Source organism: Triticum aestivum, chromosome 4A (genome assembly GCF_018294505.1).
Source record: "Triticum aestivum cultivar Chinese Spring chromosome 4A, IWGSC CS RefSeq v2.1, whole genome shotgun sequence".
Lineage (NCBI taxonomy): Eukaryota > Viridiplantae > Streptophyta > Magnoliopsida > Poales > Poaceae > Triticum > Triticum aestivum.
Window position 1 is genome coordinate 590,239,040 of NC_057803.1, and position 19,757 is coordinate 590,258,796.

Sequence of the window (19,757 nt, forward strand, 5' to 3'; positions counted from 1 at the left end):
TCGATCCGTGTCAACCCAACAGACAGTTTCGGAGATACCCGTAGTATACCTTTATAGTCACCCAGTTACGTTGTGACGTTTGGTACACCCAAAGCACTCCTACGGTATCCGGGAGTTACACGATCTCATGGTCTAAGGAAAAGATACTTGACATTGGAAAAGCTCTAGCAAACGAACTATACGATCTTGTGCTATGCTTAGGATTGGGTCTTGTCCATCACATCATTCTCCTAATGATGTGATCTCGTTATCAATGACATCCAATGTCCATAGTCAGGAAACCATGACTATCTGTTGATCAACGAGCTAGTCAACTAGAGGCTTACTAGGGACATGTTGGTGTCTATGTATTCACACATGTATTACGATTTCCGGATAACACAATTATAGCATGAATAAAAGACAATTATCAAGAACAAGGAAATATAATAATAATCCTTTTATTATTGCCTCTAGGGCATATTTCCAACAGTCTCCCACTTGCACTAGAGTCAATAATCTAGTTACATTGTGATGAATCCAACACCCATAGAGTTCTGGTGTTGATCATGTTTTGCTCGCGGAAGAGGTTTAGTCAATGGATCTGCGACATTCAGATCCGTATGCACTTTGCAAATTTCTATGTCTCCATCTTGAACATTTTCACGAATGGAGTTGAAGCGACGCTTGATGTGCCTGGTCTTCTTGTGAAACCTGGGCTCCTTGGCAAGTGCAATAGCTCCAGTGTTGTCACAGAAGAGTTTGATCGGCCCTGACGCATTGGGTATGACTCCTAGGTCGGTGATGAACTCCTTCTCCCAAATTGCTTCATGCGCTGCCTCCGAGGCTACCATGTACTCCGCTTCACATGTAGATCCCTCCACGACACTCTGCTTGCAGCTACACTAGCTTACTGCTCCACCATTCAACATATACACGTATCCGTTTTGTGACTTAGAGTCATCCAGATCTGTGTCGAAGCTAGTGTCGACGTAACCCTTTACGACAAGCTCTTCGTCACCTCCATAAACGAGAAACATGTCCTTAGTCCTTTTCAGGTACTTCAGGATATTCTTGACCGCTGTCCAGTGTTCCTTGCCGGGATTACTTTGGTACCTTCCTACCAAACTTATGGCAAGGTTTACATCAAGTCTGGTACACAACATGCCATACATAATAGACCCTATGGCTGAGGCATAGGGGATGACACTCATCTCTTCTATATCTTCTGCCATGGTCGGACATTGAGCTGAGCTCAATTTCACACCTTGCAACACAGGCAAGAACCCCTTCTTAGACTGATCCATATTGAACTTCTTCAATATCTTATCAAGGTATGTGCTTTGTGAAAGACCTATGAGGCCTCTTGATCTATCTCTATAGATCTTGATGCCTAATATATAAGCAGCTTCTCCAAGGTCCTTCATTGAAAAACTCTTATTCAAGTAGGCCTTAATGCTGTCCAAAAGTTCTATATCATTTCCCATCAAAAGTATGTCATCTACATATAATATGAGAAATGCTACAGAGCTCCCACTCACTTTCTTGTAAACGCAGACTTCTCAATAAGTCTGCATAAACCCAAACGCTTTGATCATCTCATCAAAGCGAATGTTCCAACTCCGAGATGCTTACACCAGCCCATAAATGGATCGCTGGAGCTTGCATACCTTGTTAGCATTCTTAGGGCCGACAAAACCTTCCGGCTGCATCATATACAGTTCTTCCTTAAGATAACCGTTAAGGAATGCCGTTTTGACGTCTATTTGCCATATCTCATAATCATAGTATGCGGCAATTGCTAACATGATTCGGACGGACTTTAGCTTCGCTAGGGGAGAGAAAGTCTCATCGTAGTCAACCCCTTGAACTTGCCGATAACCCTTAGCGACAAGTCGAGCTTTATAGATGGTAACATTACCATCCGCGTCCGTCTTCTTCTTAAAGATCCATTTGTTTTCTATCGCTCGCCGATCATCGGGCAAGTCTGTCAAAGTCCATACTTTGTTTTCATACATGGATCCTATCTCGGATTGCATGGCTTCAAGCCATTTGTTGGAATCTGGGCCCGTCATCGCTTCTTCATAGTTTGAAGGTTCACCGTTGTCTAACAACATGATTTCCAGGACAGGGTTGCCATACCACTCTGGTGTGGAACGTGTCCTTGTGGACCTACGAAGTTCAGTAGAAACTTGATTCAAAGTACCTTGATCATCATCATTAATTTCCTCTCCAGTGGACGTAGGCACCACAGGAACATTTTCCTGAGCTGCACTACTTTCCGGTTCAAGAGGCAGTACTTCATCGAGTTCTACTTTCCTCCCACTTACTCCTTTCGAGAGAAACTCTTTTTCTAGAAATGATCCGTTCTTGGCAACAAAGATCTTGCCTTCGGATCTAAGGTAGAAGGTATACCCAATGGTTTCCTTAGGGTATCCTATGAAGAAGCATTTTTCCGACTTGGGTTTGAGCTTTTCAGGTTGAAGTTTCTTGACATAAGCATCGCATCCCCAAACTTTTAGAAACGACAACTTAGGTTTCTTCCCAAACCATAATTCATACGGTGTCGTCTCAACGGATTTAGACGGTGCCCTATTTAAAGTGAATGTAGCTGTCTCTAGAGCGTATCCCCAAAATGATAGCGGTAAATCAGTAAGAGACATCATAGATCGCACCATATCCAATAGAGTGCGATTACAACGTTCGGACACACCGTTACGTTGAGGTGTTCCAGGTGGTGTGAGTTGTGAAACGATTCCACATTTCCTTAAGTGTGTGCCAAATTCGTGACTTAAATATTCTCCTCCATGATCTGATCGTAAGAACTTTATTTTTCAGTCACGTTGATTCTCTACCTCATTCTAAAATTCCTTGAACTTTTCAAAGGTCTCAGACTTGTGTTTCATCAAGTAGACATACCCATATCTACTCAAGTCATCAGCGAGAGTGAGAACATAACTATATCCTCCGTGAGCCTCAACGCTCATTGGACCGCACACATCAGTATGTATGATTTCCAATAAGCTGGTTGCTCGCTCCATTGTTCAGGAGAGCGGAGTCTTGGTCATTTTGCCCATGAGGCATGGTTCGCATGTGTCAAATGATTCATAATCGAGAGACTATAAAAGTCCATCAGCATGGAGCTTCTTCATGCGCTTTACACCAATCTGTCCAAGGCGGCAGTGCCACAAGTATGTGGGACTATCGTTATCAACTTTACATCTTTTGGTATTCACACTATGAATATGTGTAACATCACGTTCGAGATTCATTAAGAATAAACCATTGACCATCGGAGCATGACCATAAAACATATCTCTCATATAAATAGAACAACCATTATTCTCGGATTTAAATGAGTAGCCATCTCGTATTAAACGAGATCCGGATACAATGTTCATGCTCAAACTTGGCACTAAATAACAATTATTGAGGTTTAAAACTAATCCCGTAGGTAAATTTAGAGGTAGCGTGCCGACGGCGATCACATCGACCTTGGAACCATTCCCGACGCGCATCGTCACCTCGTCCTTCGCCAGTCTCCGCTTATTCCGTAGCTCCTTCTTTGAGTTACAAATATGAGCAACGGCACTGGTATCAAATACCCAGGAGCTACTACGAGCACTGGTAAGGTACACATCAATTACATGTATATCACATATACCTTTAGTGTTGTCGGCCTTCTTGTCCGCTAAGTATTTGGGACAGTTCCGCTTCCAGTGACCCTTCCCTTTGCAATAAAAGCACTCAGTCTCAGGCTTGGGTCCATTCTTTGACTTCTTCCCGGCAACTGGCTTACCGGGCGTGGCAACATCCTTGCCGTCCTTCTTGAAGTTCTTCTTACCCTTGCCTTTCTTGAACTTGGTGGTTTTATTGACCATCAACACTTGATGTTCCTTTTTGATTTCTACCTCCGCTGATTTCAGCATTGAAAATACTTCAGGAATGGTCTTTTCCATCCCCTGCATATTGTAGTTCATCACAAAGCTCTTGTAGCTAGGTGGGAGCGACTGAAGGATTCTGTCAATGACCGCCTCGTCTGGGAGGTTAATGTCCAGCTGGGACAAGCGGTTGTGCAACCCAGACATCTTGAGTATGTGCTCACTGACAGAACTATTTTCCTCCATCTTACTGCTGTAGAACTTGTCAGAGACTTCATATCTCTCGACCCGGGCATGAGCTTGGAAAACCATTTTCATCTCTTCGAACATCTCATATGCTCCGTGTTGCTCCAAACGCTTTTGGAGCCCCGGTTCTAAGCTGTAAAGCATGCCGCACTGAACGAGGGAGTAATCATCAGCGCGCTACTGCCAAGCGTTCATAACGTCTTGGTTCTCTGGGATGGGTGCTTCACCTAGCGGTGCTTCTAGGACATATTGTTTCCTGGCAGCTATGAGGATGATCCTCAGGTTCCGGACCCAGTCCGTATAGTTGCTACCATCATCTTCAGCTTGGTTTTCTCTAGGAACGCATTGAAGTTCATGTTGACATGAGCGTTGGCCATTTGATCTACAAGACATTTATGCAAAGATTTTTAGACTAAGTTCATGATAATTAAGTTCATCTAATCAAATTATTTAATGAACTCCCACTCAGATTAGACATCCCTCTAGTCATCTAAGTGAAACATGATCCGACTCGACTAGGCCGTGTCCGATCATCACGTGAGACAGACTAGTCATCATCGGCGAACATCTCCATGTTGATCGTATCTTTCATACGACTCATGTTCGACCTTTCGGTCTCTTGTGTTCCGAGGCCATGTCTGTACATGCTAGGCTCGTCAAGTTAACCTAAGTGTTTGCATGTGTAAATCTGTCTTACACCCGTTGTATGTGAACGTTGGAATCTATCACACCCGATCATCACGTGGTGCTTCGAAACAACAAACTGTCGCAACGGCGCACAGTTAGGGGAAACACTTTCTTGAAATTATTTTGAGGGATCATCTTATTTACTACCGTCGTTCTAAGTAACAAGATGCAAAAACATGATAAACATCACATGCAATCAAATAATAGTGACATGATATGGCCAATATCATATAGCTCCTTGATCTCCATCTTGGAGCTCCATGATCATCTTGTTACCAGCATGACACCATGATCTCCATCATCGTGTCTCCATGAAGTTGCTCGCCAACTATTACTTCTACTACTATGGCTAACACGTTTAGCAATAAAGTAAAGTAATTTACATGGCATTTCTCAATGACACGCAGGTCATACAAAAAATAAAGACAACTCCTATGTCTCCTGCCGGTTGTCATACTCATCGACATGCAAGTCGTGATTCCTATTACAATAACATGATCTCATACATCACATATATATCATTCATCATTCATCACAACTTTGGCCATATCACATCACAAAACACTTGCTGCAAAAACAAGTTAGACGTCCTTTAAATGTTGTTACAAGTTTTACGTGGCTGCAATAGGGTTCTAGCAAGAATGTTTTCTTACCTACGTAAAAGCCACAACGTGATTTGTCAACTTCTATTTACCCTTCATAAGGACCCTTTTTGTCGAATCCACTCCAACTAAAGTGGGAGAGACAGACACCCGCTAGCCACCTTATGCAACTAGTGCATGTCAGTCGGTGGAACCTGTCTCACGTAAGCGTACGTGTAAGGTCGGTCCGGGCCGCTTCATCCCACAATACCGCTGAAGCAAAATAAGACTAGTAGCGGCAAGAAAGTTAACAACATCTACGCCCACAACAAATTGTGTTCTACTCGTGCCAAGAGAACTACGCATAAACCTGGCTCATGATGCCACTGTTGGGGAACGTTGCAGAAAATAAAAAAAATTCTACGGTTTCACCAAGATCTATCTATGAGTTCATCTAGCAACGAGTGATCGGAGTGTGATAACCCACAAGTATAAGGGATCGCAACAGTTTTCGAGGGTAGAGTATTCAACCCAAATTTGCTGATTCGACACAAGGGGAGCCAAAGAATATTCTCAAGTATTAACAGCTGATTTTTCAATTCAACCACACCTGGAAACTTAGTATCTGCAGCAAAGTGTTTAGTAGCAAAGTAATATGATAGTGGTGATAACGGTCACAAAGTAAAGATAGCAAAAGTAATGTTTTTGGTATTTTTGTAGTGATTGTAACAGTAGCAACGGAAAAGTAAATAAGCGTAAACCAGTATATGGAAAACTCGTAGGCACCGAATCAATGATGGATAATTATGCCGGATGTGGTTCATCATGTATCAGTCATAACATAGGGTGACACAGAACTAGCTCCAGTTCATCAATATAATGTAGGCATGTATTCCGTAAATAGTCATACGTGCTTATGGAAAAGAACTTGCATGACATCTTTTGTCGTACCCTCCCGTGGCAGCGGGGTCCTATTGGAAACTAAGGGATATTAAGGCCTCCTTTTAATAGAGAACCGGAACAAAGCATTAACACATAGTGAATACATGAACTCCTCAAACTATGGTCATCACCGGGAGTGGTCCCGATTATTGTCACTTCGGGGTTGCCGGATCATAACACATAGTAGGTGACTATAGACTTGCAAGATAGGATCTAGAACTCACATATATTCATGAAAACATAATAGGTTCAGATCTGAAATCATGGCACTCGGGCCCTAGTGACAAGCATTAAGCATAGCAAAGTCATAGCAACATCAATCTCAGAACATAGTGGATACTAGGGATCAAACCCTAACAAAACTAACTCGATTACATGTTAAATCTCATCCAACCCATCACCGTCCAGCAAGCCTACGATGCAATTACTCACGCACGGCGGTGAGCATCATGAAATTGGTGATGGAGGATGCTTGATGATGACGACGGCGATGAATCCCTCTCTCCGGAGCCCCGAACGGACTCCAGATCAGCCCTCCCGAGAGAGATTAGGGCTTGGCGGCGGCTTCGTATCGTAAAACGCGATGAAACTTTCTCTCTGATTTTTTTCTCCTCGAAAGACAATATATGGAGTTGGAGTTGGAGTCGGAGGGCCACCAGGGGGCCCACAAGGTAGGGGGGCGCACCCCCCACCCTCGTGGATAGGGTGTGGGCCCCCTGGTCTTCATCTTTGGCGAGGATATTTTATTATTTATTCTAAGATATTCCGTGGAGTTTTAGGTCATTCCGAGAACTTTTGTTTTCTGCACATAAAACAACACCATGGCAATTCTGCTGAAAACTGCGTCAGTCCGGGTTAGTTCCATTCGAATCATACAAGTTAGAGTCCAAAACAAGGGCAAAAGTGTTTGGAAAAGTAGATACGACGGAGACGTATCACCTCCCCCAAGCTTAAACCCTTGCTTGTCCTCAAGCAATTCAGTTGACAAACTGAAAGAGAAAAAGAAAAACTTTTACAAACTCTGTTTGCTCTTATTGTTGTAAACATGAAAAGCCAGCATTCAAGTTTCAGCAATTATTATGAACTAACCATACTCACAATAACACGTGAGATGCTGGCTTTTCATGTTTACAACATCAAGAGCAAACAGAGTTTGTAAAAGTTTTTCTTTTTCGCTTTCAGTTTGTCAACTGAATTGCTTGAGGACAAGCAAGGGTTTAAGCTTGGGGGAGTTGATACGTCTCCGTCGTATCTACTTTTCCAAACACTTTTGCCCTTGTTTTGGACTCTAACTTGTATGATTTGAATGGAACTAACCCGGACTGATGCTGTTTTCAGCAGAATTGCCATGGTGTTGTTTTATGTGCAGAAAACAAAAGTTCTCGGAATTACTTGAAACTCCATGGAATATCTTAGAATAAATAATAAAAAATCCTCGCCAAAGATGAAGACCAGGGGGCCCACACCCTGTCCACGAGGGTGGGGGGCGCGCCCCTCCCCCTTGGGCGCGCCCCCCTACCTCGTGGGCCCCCTGGTGGCCCTCCGACGCCAACTCCAACTCCATATATTGGCTTTCGAGGAGAAAAAAATCAGAGAGAAAGTTTCATCGCGTTTTACGATATGGAGCCGCCGCCAAGCCCTAATCTCTCTTGGGAGAGCTGATCTGGAGTCCGTTCGGGGCTCCGAAGAGGGGGATTCATCGCCGTCGTCATCATCAACCATCCTCCATCACCAATTTAGTGATGCTCACTGCCGTGCGTGAGTAATTGCATCGTAGGCTTGCTGGACGGTGATGGGTTGGATGAGATTTATCATGTAATCGAGTTAGTTTTGTTAGGGTTTGATCCCTAGTATCCACTATGTTCTGAGATTGATGTTTCTATGACTTTGCTATGCTTAATGCTTGTCACTAGGGCCCGAGTGCCATGATTTCAGATCTGAACCTATTATGTTTTCATGAATATATGTGAGTTCTAGATCCTATCTTGCAAGTCTATAGTCACCTACTGTGTGTTATGATCCGGCAACCCCGAAGTGACAATAATCGGGACCACTCCCGGTGATGACCATAGTTTGAGGAGTTCATGTATTCACTATGTGTTAATGCTTTGTTCCGGTTCTCTATTAAAAGGAGGCCTTAATATCCCTTAGTTTCCAATAGGACCCCGCTGCCACGGGAGGGTAGGACAAAAGATGTCATGCAAGTTCTTTTCCATAAGCACGTATGACTATTTACGAAATACATGCCTACATTATATTGATGAACTGGAGCTAGTTCTGTGTCACCCTATGTTATGACTGTTACATGATGAACCACATCTAGCATAATTATCCATCATTGATCCGGTGCCTACGAGTTTTCCATATACTGGTTTACGCTTATTTACTTTTCCGTTGCTACTGTTACAATCACTACAAAAATACCAAAAACATTACTTTTGCTGTCTTTACTTTGTGACCGGTATCACCACTATCATATTACTTTGCTACTAAACACTTTGCTGCAGATACTAAGTTTCCAGGTGTGGTTGAATTGACAACTCAGCTGTTAATACTTGAGAATATTCTTTGGCTCCCCTTGTGTCGAATCAACAAATTTGGGTTGAATACTCTACCCTCGAAAACTATTGCGATCCCCTATACTTGTGGGTTATCACACTCCGATCACTCGTTGCTAGATGAACTCATAGATAGATCTTGGTGAAACCGTAGAATTTTTTTTATTTTCTGCAACGTTCCCCAACAGTGGCATCATGAGCCAGGTTTATGCGTAGTTCTCTTGGCACGAGTAGAACACAATTTGTTGTGGGCGTAGATGTTGTTAACTTTCTTGCCGCTACTAGTCTTATTTTGCTTCAGCGGTATTGTGGGATGAAGCGGCCCGGACCGACCTTACATGTACACTTACGTGAGACAGGTTCCACCGACTGACATGCACTAGTTGCATAAGGTGGCTAGCGGGTGTCTGTCTCTCCCACTTTAGTTGGAGCGGATTCGACGAAAAGGGTCCTTATGAAGGGTAAATAGAAGTTGAAAAATCACGTTGTGGCTTTTACGTAGGTAAGAAAACGTTCTTGCTAGAACCCTATTGCAGCCACGTAAAACTTGTAACAACAATTAGAGGACGTCTAACTTGCTTTTGCAACAAGTGTTTTGTGATGTGATATGGCCAAAGTTGTGATGAATGATGAATGATATATATGTGATGTATGAGATCATGTTCTTGTAATAGGAATCACGACTTGCATGTCGATGAGTATGACAACCGGCAGGAGCCATAGGAATTGTCTTTATTTTTTGTATGACCTGCGTGTCATTGAGAAACGCCATGTAAATTACTTTACTTTATTGCTAAACGTGTTAGCCATAGTAGTAGAAGTAATAGTTGGCGAGGAACTTCATGGAGACACGATGATGGAGATCATGGTGTCATGCCGGTAACAAGATGATCATGGAGCCCCAAGATGGAGATCAAGGAGCTATATGATATTGGCCATATCATGTCACTATTATTTGATTGCATGTGATGTTTGTCATGTTTTTGCATCTTGTTTACTTAGAACGACGGTAGTAAATAAGATGATCCCTCAAAATAATTTCAAAAAAGTGTTTCCCCTAACTGTGCGCCGTTGCGACAGTTTGTTGTTTCGAAGCACCACGTGATGATCGGGTGTGATAGATTCCAACGTTCACATACAACGGGTGTAAGGCAGATTTACACATGCAAACACTTAGGTTAACTTGACGAGCCTAGCATGTACAGACATGGCCTCGGAACACAAGAGACCGAAAGGTCGAACATGAGTCCTATGAAAGATACGATCAACAAGGAGATGTTCGCCGATGATGACTAGTCTGTCTCACATGATGATCGGACACGGCCTAGTCGAGTCGGATCATGTTTCACTTAGATGACTAGAGGGATGTCTAATCTGAGTGGGAGTTCATTAAATAATTTGATTAGATGAACTTAATTATCATGAACTTAGTCTAAAAATCTTTGCATAAATGTCTTGTAGATCAAATGGCCAACGCTCATGTCAACATGAACTTCAACGCGTTCCTAGAGAAAACCAAGCTGAAAGATGCTGGTAGCAACTATACGGACTGGGTCCATAACCTGAGGATCATCCTCATAGCTGCCAGGAAACAATATGTCCTAGAAGCACCACTAGGTGAAGCACCCATCCTAGAGAACCAAGACGTTATGAACGCTTGCTAGCAGCGTGCTGATGATTACTCGCTCGTTCAGTGCGGCATGCTTTACAGCTTAGAACCGGGGCTCCAAAAGCGTTTTGAGCAACACGGAGCATATGAGATGTTCGAAGAGCTGAAAATGGTTTTCTAAGCTCATGCCCGGGTCGAGAGATATGAAGTCTCCGACAAGTTCTACAGCAGTAAGATGGAGGAAAATAGTTCTGTCAGTGAGCACATACTCAAGATGTCTGGGTTGCACAACCGCTTGTCCCAGCTGGACATTAACCTCCCAAACGAGGCGGTCATTGACAGAATCCTTCAGTCACTCCCACCTAGCTACAAGAGCTTTGTGATGAACTACAATATGCAGGGGATGGAAAAGACCATTCCTGAAGTATTTTCAATGCTGGAATCAGCGGAGGTAGAAATCAAAAAGGAACATCAAGTGTTGATGGTCAATAAAACCACCAAGTTCAAGAAAGGCAAGGGTAAGAAGAACTTCAAGAAGAACGGCAAGGATGTTGCCGCGCCCGGTAAGCCAGTTGCCGGGAAGAAGTCAAAGAATGGACCCAAGCCTGAGACTGAGTGCTTTTATTGCAAAGGGAAGGGTCACTGGAAGCGGAACTGCCCCAAATACTTAGCGGACAAGAAGGCCGGCAACACTAAAGGTATATGTGATATACATGTAATTGTTGTGTACCTTACCAGTGCTCGTAGTAGCTCCTGGGTATTTGATACCGGTGCCGTTGCTCATATTTGTAACTCAAAGAAGGAGCTACGGAATAAGCGGAGACTGGCGAAGGACGAGGTGACGATGCGCGTCGGGAATGGTTCCAAGGTCGATGTGATCGCCGTCGGCACACTACCTCTAAATTTACCTACAGGATTAGTTTTAAACCTCAATAATTGTTATTTAGTGCCAAGTTTGAGCATGAACATTGTATACGGATCTCGTTTAATACGAGATGGCTACTCATTTAAATCCGAGAATAATGGTTGTTCTATTTATATGAGAGATATGTTTTATGGTCATGCTCTGATGGTCAATGGTTTATTCTTAATGAATATCGAACGTGATGTTACACATATTCATAGTGTGAATACCAAAAGATGTAAAGTTGACAACGATAGTCCCACATACTTGTGGCACTGCCGCCTTGGACAGATTGGTGTAAAGCGCATGAAGAAGCTCCATGCTGATGGACTTTTATAGTCTCTCGATTATGAATCATTTGACACATGCGAACCATGCCTCATGGGCAGAATGACCAAGACTCCGTTCTCCGGAACAATGGAGCGAGCAACCAGCTTATTGGAAATCATACATACTGATGTGTGCGGTCCAATGAGCGTTGAGGCTCGCGGAGGATATCGTTATGTTCTCACTCTCGCTGATGACTTGAGTAGATATGGGTATGTCTACTTGATGAAACAGAAGTCTGAGACCTTTGAAAAGTTCAAGGAATTTCAGAATGAGGTAGAGAATCAATGTGACTGAAAAATAAAGTTCTTACGATCAGATCGTGGAGGAGAATATTTAAGTCACGAATTTGGCACACACTTAAGGAAATGTGGAATCGTTTCACAACTCACGCCGCCTGGAACACTTCAACGTAACGGTGTGTCCGAACGTCGTAATCGCACTCTATTGGATATGGTGCGATCTATGATGTCTCTTACTGATTTACCGCTATCATTTTGGGGATACGCTCTAGAGACAGCTACACTCAATTTAAATAGGGCACCATCTAAATCCGTTGAGACAACACCGTATGAATTATGGTTTGGGAAGAAACCTAAGTTGTCATTTCTAAAAGTTTGGGGATGTGATGCTTATGTCAAGAAACTTCAACCTGAAAAGCTCAAACCCAAGTCGGAAAAATGCGTCTTCATAGGATACCCTAAGGAAACCATTGGGTATACCTTCTACCTTAGATCCGAAGGCAAGATCTTTGTTGCCAAGAACGGATCCTTTCTGGAAGAAGAGTTTCTCTCAAAAGGAGTAAGTGGGAGGAAAGTAGAACTCGATGAAGTACTGCCTCTTGAACCGGAAAGTAGTGCAGCTCAGGAAAATGTTCCTGTGGTGCCTACGTCCACTGGAGAGGAAATTAATGATGATGATCAAGGTACTTCGAATCAAGTTGCTACTGAACTTCCTAGGTCCACAAGGACACGTTCCACACCAGAGTGGTATGGAAACCCTGTCCTGGAAATCATGTTGTTACACAACGGTGAACCTTCGAACTATGAAGAAGCGATGGCGGGCCCAGATTCCAACAAATGGCTTGAAGCCATGCAATCCGAGATAGGATCCATGTATGAAAACAAAGTATGGACTTTGACAGACTTGCCCGATGATCGGTGAGCGATAGAAAACAAATGGATCTTTAAGAAGAAGACGGACGCGGATGGTAATGTTACCATCTATAAAGCTCGACTTGTCGCTAAGGGTTATTGGCAAGTTCAAGGGGTTGACTACGATGAGACTTTCTCTCCCCTAGCGAAGCTGAAGTCCGTCCGAATCATGTTAGCAATTGCCGCATACTATGATTATGAGATATGGCAAATGGACGTCAAAACGGCATTCCTTAACGGTTATCTTAAGGAAGAACTGTATATGATGCAGCCGGAAGGTTTTGTCGGCCCTAAGAATGCTAACAAGGTATGCAAGCTCTAGCGATCCATTTATGGGCTGGTGCAAGCATCTCGGAGTTGGAACATTCGCTTTGATGAGATGATCAAAGCGTTTGGGTTTATGCAGACTTATGGAGAAGTCTGCGTTTACAAGAAAGTGAGTGGGAGCTCTGTAGCATTTCTCATATTATATGTAGATGACATACTTTTGATGGGAAATGATATAGAACTTTTGGACAGCATTAAGGCCTACTTGAATAAGAGTTTTTCAATGAAGGACCTTGGAGAAGCTGCTTATATATTAGGCATCAAGATCTATAGAGATAGATCAAGACGCCTCATAGGTCTTTCACAAAGCACATACCTTGATAAGATATTGAAGAAGTTCAATATGGATCAGTCTAAGAAGGGGTTCTTGCCTGTGTTGCAAGGTGTGAAATTGAGCTCAGCTCAATGTCCGACCATGGCAGAAGATATAGAAGAGATGAGTGTCATCCCCTATGCCTCACCCATAGGGTCTATTATGTATGCCATGTTGTGTACCAGACCTGATGTAAACCTTGCCGTAAGTTTGGTAGGAAGGTACCAAAGTAATCCCGGCAAGGAACACTGGACAGCGGTCAAGAATATCCTGAAGTACCTGAAAAGGACTAAGGACATGTTTCTCGTTTATGGAGGTGACGAAGAGCTCGTCGTAAAGGGTTACGTCGACGCTAGCTTCGACACAGATCTGGATGACTCTAAGTCACAAAACGGATACGTGTATATGTTGAATGGTGGAGCAGTAAGCTGGTGTAGCTGCAAGCAGAGCGTCGTGGCGGGATCTACATGTGAAGCGGAGTACATGGCAGCCTCGGAGGCAGCGCATGAAGCAATTTGGGAGAAGGAGTTCATCACCGACCTAGGAGTCATACCCAATGCGTCAGGGCCGATCAAACTCTTCTGTGACAACACTGGAGCTATTGCACTTGCCAAGGAGCCCAGGTTTCACAAGAAGACCAGGCACATCAAGCGTCGCTTCAACTCCATTCGTGAAAATGTTAAAGATGGAGACATAGAAATTTGCAAAGTGCATACGGATCTCAATGTCGCAGATCCATTGACTAAACCTCTTTCGCGAGCAAAACATGATCAACACCAGAACTCTATGGGTGTTCGTTTCATCACAATGTAACTAGATTATTGACTCTAGTGCAAGTGGGAGACTGTTGGAAATATGCCCTAGAGGCAATAATAAAAGGATTATTATTATATTTCCTTGTTCATGATAATTGTCTTTTATTCATGCTATAATTGTGTTATCCGGAAATCGTAATATATGTGTGAATACATAAACACCAACATGTCCCTAGTAAGCCTCTAGTTGACAAGCTCGTTGATCAACAGATAGTCATGGTTCCTGACTATGGACATTGGATGTCATTGATAACGAGATCACATCATTAGGAGAATGATGTGATGGACAAGACCCAATCCTAAGCATAGCACAAGATCGTATAGTTCGTTTGCTAGAGCTTTTCCAATGCCAAGTATCTTTTCCTTAGACCATGAGATCGTGTAACTCCCGGATACCGTAGGAGTGCTTTGGGTGTACCAAACGTCACAACGTAACTGGGTGACTATAAAGGTATACTACGGGTATCTCCGAAACTGTCTGTTGGGTTGACACGGATCGAGACTGGGATTTGTCACTCCGTATGACGGAGAGGTATCTCTGGGCCCACTCGGTAATGCATCATCATAATGAGCTCAAGGTGACCAAGTGTTTGGTCACAGGATCATGCATTACGGTACGAGTAAAGTGACTTGCCGGTAACGAGATTGAATGAGGTATTGGGATACCGACGATCGAATCTCGGGCAAGTAACATACCAATTGACAAAGGGAATTGTATACGGGGTTGCTAATCCTTGACATCGTGGTTCATCCGATGAGATCATCGAGGAGCATGTGGGAGCCAACATGGGTATCCAGATCCCGCTGTTGGTTATTGGCTGGAGAGCCGTCTCGGTCATGTCTACATGTCTCCCGAACCCGTAGGGTCTACACACTTAAGGTTCGGTGACGCTAGGGTTGTAGAGATATGAGTATGCAGTAACCCGAAAGTTGTTCGGAGTCCCGGATGAGATCCCGGACGTCACGAGGAGTTCCGGAATGGTCCGGAGGTAAAGAATTATATATGGGAAATCGAGTTTCGGCCATCGGGAAAGTTTCGGGGGTCACCGGTATTGTACCGGGACCACCGAAAGGGTCCCGGGGTCCACCGGGTGGGGCCACCTATGCCGGAGGGCCCCATCGGCTGAAGTGGGAGGGGAAACAGCCCCTAGTTGGCTGGTGCGCCCCCCCCCTTGCCCCCCCTGCGCCTAGGGTTGGGAACCCTAGGGGAGGGGGCGCCTCCACTTACCTTGGGGGGCACTCCACCCCCTTGGCCGCCGCCCCCCTAGGAGATCCCATCTCCTAGGGCCGGCGCCCCCCCTTGGGGACCCTATATATAGAGGGAGGGAGGGAGGACAGCCGCACGCATGCCCCTGGCGCCTCCCTCTCCCACTCCAACACATCCTCCTCCTTCGCAGAGCTTGGCAAAGCCCTGCCGGAGTACTGCCTCTCCATCACCACCACGTCGTCGTGCTGCTGCTGGATCCATCTTCCTCAACTTCTCCCTCCTCCTTGCTAGATCAAGGCGCGGGAGACGTCATCTGCTCCGTACGTGTGTTGAACGCGGAGGTGTCATCCGTTCAGCGCTAGGATCTCCGGTGATTTGGATCACGACGAGTACGACTCCCTCAACCCCGTTCTCTTGAACGCTTCCGCTCGCGATCTATAAAGGTATGTAGATGCACTCCGATCACTCGTTGCTAGATGAACTCATAAATAGATCTTGGTGAAACCGTAGAAAAAAATTTATTTTCTGCAACGTTCCCCAACACATGGAACCAATCAAATACGTGTAGGTATGACATGGTGCTTTTTTTAATGTCTTGTGGATGTCAATATTTTTCTACAGTTACATATATACAACTAAATCACAAAGTTAAAAAATGATTAGGTACACCATAGAATAGTCTCACATCTTGGTTTATTTATTACCCTGTTTAAATATGAACCGACATGCTTGTCAAATTTATAATTTGTTATTTGCTTGCCTCAAGGCAATCTCTCTCTCTATCTCTATCTATCTATCTATCTATCTCTCTCTCTCTATGTGTGTGTGTGTGGACAGAAACACTCCCATACCTGAGGTCTCAGTTAATGTACAGTGATTTAGTTACTTTCAGATTTTGGTATTTTTTGAGAAGTGCTCCACAAATATGAACGAAAGGAGCTTGTATTTGATGTAATAGTCTAGGAAGTTTTATTTAAGGTATCATCCATGTCAACGAAAAATAGTACTACACATGTGAATAAAAGGCACCTATGACATACAAAGTACTACAATAAAATCGGAGGGCTAGGGAAGTGTTGGACTGGAGCCTCGCCCCCATGCGGTATGCTCTGTCCAAGTACGTGCTCATGTTCACCGCATCTACATACTGGATGAAACCTTTTGCTAATTGCGAAGTATGTGCAATTCAGTATTGAACGCTCTGTATTATTGTTCCATGTAGTAGTTTAGGTGGGAATTATATTGATGATTTCATTTTACCTTCATATCTGCTGAATTTTCTTACCAAACACAAAAGTTTTGTGTCTTGAGGTGTTGATAGAAGTGAACATAATTCATGAAACAATCCTAATACTCTGAAAATATTTTTATGGTTCGGTATTCCTATGAGGGGTGTGAGTGGAGACGGAAATGAGTGGATTAACACGTGGAGCAACTGCTGCCTATGAGGCGAGTGAGTGGAGACGGCTAGGTCTGTGCGGCGGAGGGGCTATAGAAGCTCGAACGAAAGATTAATATTGATTTGAGAGAATGTGCTTTCAAAATTTTGTCTTGACTACAACACTGTAGTTGTTTTTTCTGTTATGTATAGTAAGCATATAGGTGTCAATTTTGGAGCAGATGATAGATTGTTGTTGTGGTCATATGATATTTTCATGACTATTCATATCAATGATTATGCTTGCCCCCATGAGAAACACACGAAGAAGAAAAGATTGTGAGATAGGGAGGGGAAGAGAAAGATGACAAGGAGATGCATTTATCTACCCCATCACAAGAATGAAATATCATCACATGTCAATTGTCTATCACTCCCATATCACATGACATTTCTCTTTGTATATACATTTTTAGTAGCATATTTTTGTTATGTATATATTTTGTTAGCCCGTGGCAACGCAAGGGCATTCTACTAGTAGATAGTAGAGAAACACATCTTGACAACAACACATACTCGTAAACAGCAGCACATCTCATGAGCAACAACACTTATTTGTGGTAATTTTGTACATCAATTAACATTGATATATATAGCCATATAAGGAATGAGGCAATTCTAGACATTAATCACCTAGATACGTATCATGTATGGGATTCTGGACATGGGATTCTAGCTTCGTCATGGGATAGCTGCGGGATTTATGTAAGAAAATGTTTAATATGTGGATAAATAATACTTAAGACCAATTTATAAAATTATATGCGGATACATGGTACACGGGTATGGGTTATACTAAACCATACACATACCCACTATACCCGATGTGTTTCAAATTTCCTATTTATGTACCCATGGGTATTTTTTTAACCCATACCCTTGCCATAATAGGATTTTTACCCGCTGGGTACACGGGTAATGGGTACCCATTGCCATCCCTAATCCTAGAAAGTACATCTAATACTGAAATAAAAGTATAGAAGATAGCGAGGTGCATGCGATGATTTCGCCAATCTTGATATTTCACAACTTCAGCCTTTGGTTCATGCGATATTAGTGTGCATGTGGTGTACTTTGTCTCCTTGCATCCACATTGCGCTCCATGTTTCTAATAAAAAATGACTTTGCACTTGAAATTTTGTAACATGTAAAACATAGATTGTGTTAATGTACTCCGAAGATTTGAAGTTGTCCATAATTTACCAAGGATACAATTTTGAAATTAAACAACTTCTGAGTTGCGCTCCTATCGGTAGCGCCACATCCATAGTATCCCTAGACATGTTATCGATCGCATTCGTACAGGCTGAGAGGACATTCAACCACTCCGAATCTACTACCAACTGACAAACTGATAAGCAACATCAAGTGAAATGCCTTAAGTGGAACAGACAACCACAGCTAGAAACATCCTTTCGTTGCACTAAAGATTGAGTTGAGGCCCTAAGTAGTTCACATTTTTACATATAGTCCATTGAGTTTTTTGTGTACTAGGGGCAAAAAGGATGAGAAATGGAATCCCTACAAGCATATTTGCACATAAAAATTTGTGAAAACACGGAACACACAACACAGAGAACAGAGACCAAAGGTTTTTCTTCTTTCTCCACTTGCAAATCAAATCTCTGCAACCCTATAACCTACAAACTGTAGGAGCGTCGCTTAAAGACCATACCACTGAAAAGAGTGGAAATAGAGTGTCAGAATTGGATGAAATTGCAGAACTGAAGTTTTTGATGGGTCAAACCTTATGGGCACGTTTCACTCATCTCCCATTGCAAGCTCTAGTGTGTAATCATCTCTATCCTGAAATAGAAAGACGGATCGGTTTCATCTTAGGAAAGCTCGAAAGATGCACATATTTAAGAGGGGTATCAATAACACTGACTTGGCTGATAGCCATAGCTATCAGCTTCCTAGAACAAGGAACCGCAGTTTTTGAACAAGAAAAAGTTGGCAATACTTACAACAGGCCCTCGTGCAAAATATATTCCAAACTGGAGCCAATATACCTATACATTGAGAATTTGAGATAGACCATTGTTAATGGTGCAATCATCAGAATTTAGAAGAATATTTCATAGTTCCTACTGCATATTTGAACTAGAAAATTCTTAGAACTCATAAGGCGGCTAAGAGAATTGCTTGCCTTGTCTTTATCTTGAGCTTCAACCTCCATATAAGAGGATGGGTAACCAACACATAACAATGCATAGCCCTGAAAAGGAAGCCATACAAATGCAACATCAATAGGATTTTAGTTTGCTGAGGTAGAATCATAATGATTCACTAAGATTGTAACATATGGCCTGTATATGAAGCACACATAGTGCACCCGATTCACATTTGGCAATTCTAGAGCACAAAAAAATTAAAAGGTTACTGTGACGAATAAAGTTTCGTCCAACGGTTGTACTCATCACCATGCAATGCAAATGGTAAAACTGAACGGGATGACAGTAACACAGTAGCACATACACAAACGACATAACTAAATCAGATCATGGGACAATAATTGCATAATCACACACAATCTATTTAACAGTAATGAACATGAAGATCCCAATAACGCATAACAAAGTGGGTTTACGTGCTCTCTTAAGTCGCGGATATAACAACAGCTTATGTCTCATTTGCCCTGATTTATCTTAACAGTGCAGCTAGTACAACAACCTGATTAGCACAAATTTCTTAATTCAGTAGCTTGTCTAGATGTAAACAAGGGTTGAAAGGATGGATTGAGAAGCAATTATCCATTGGAAGGAAGGAGATCTTAGTAAGAGCATCTC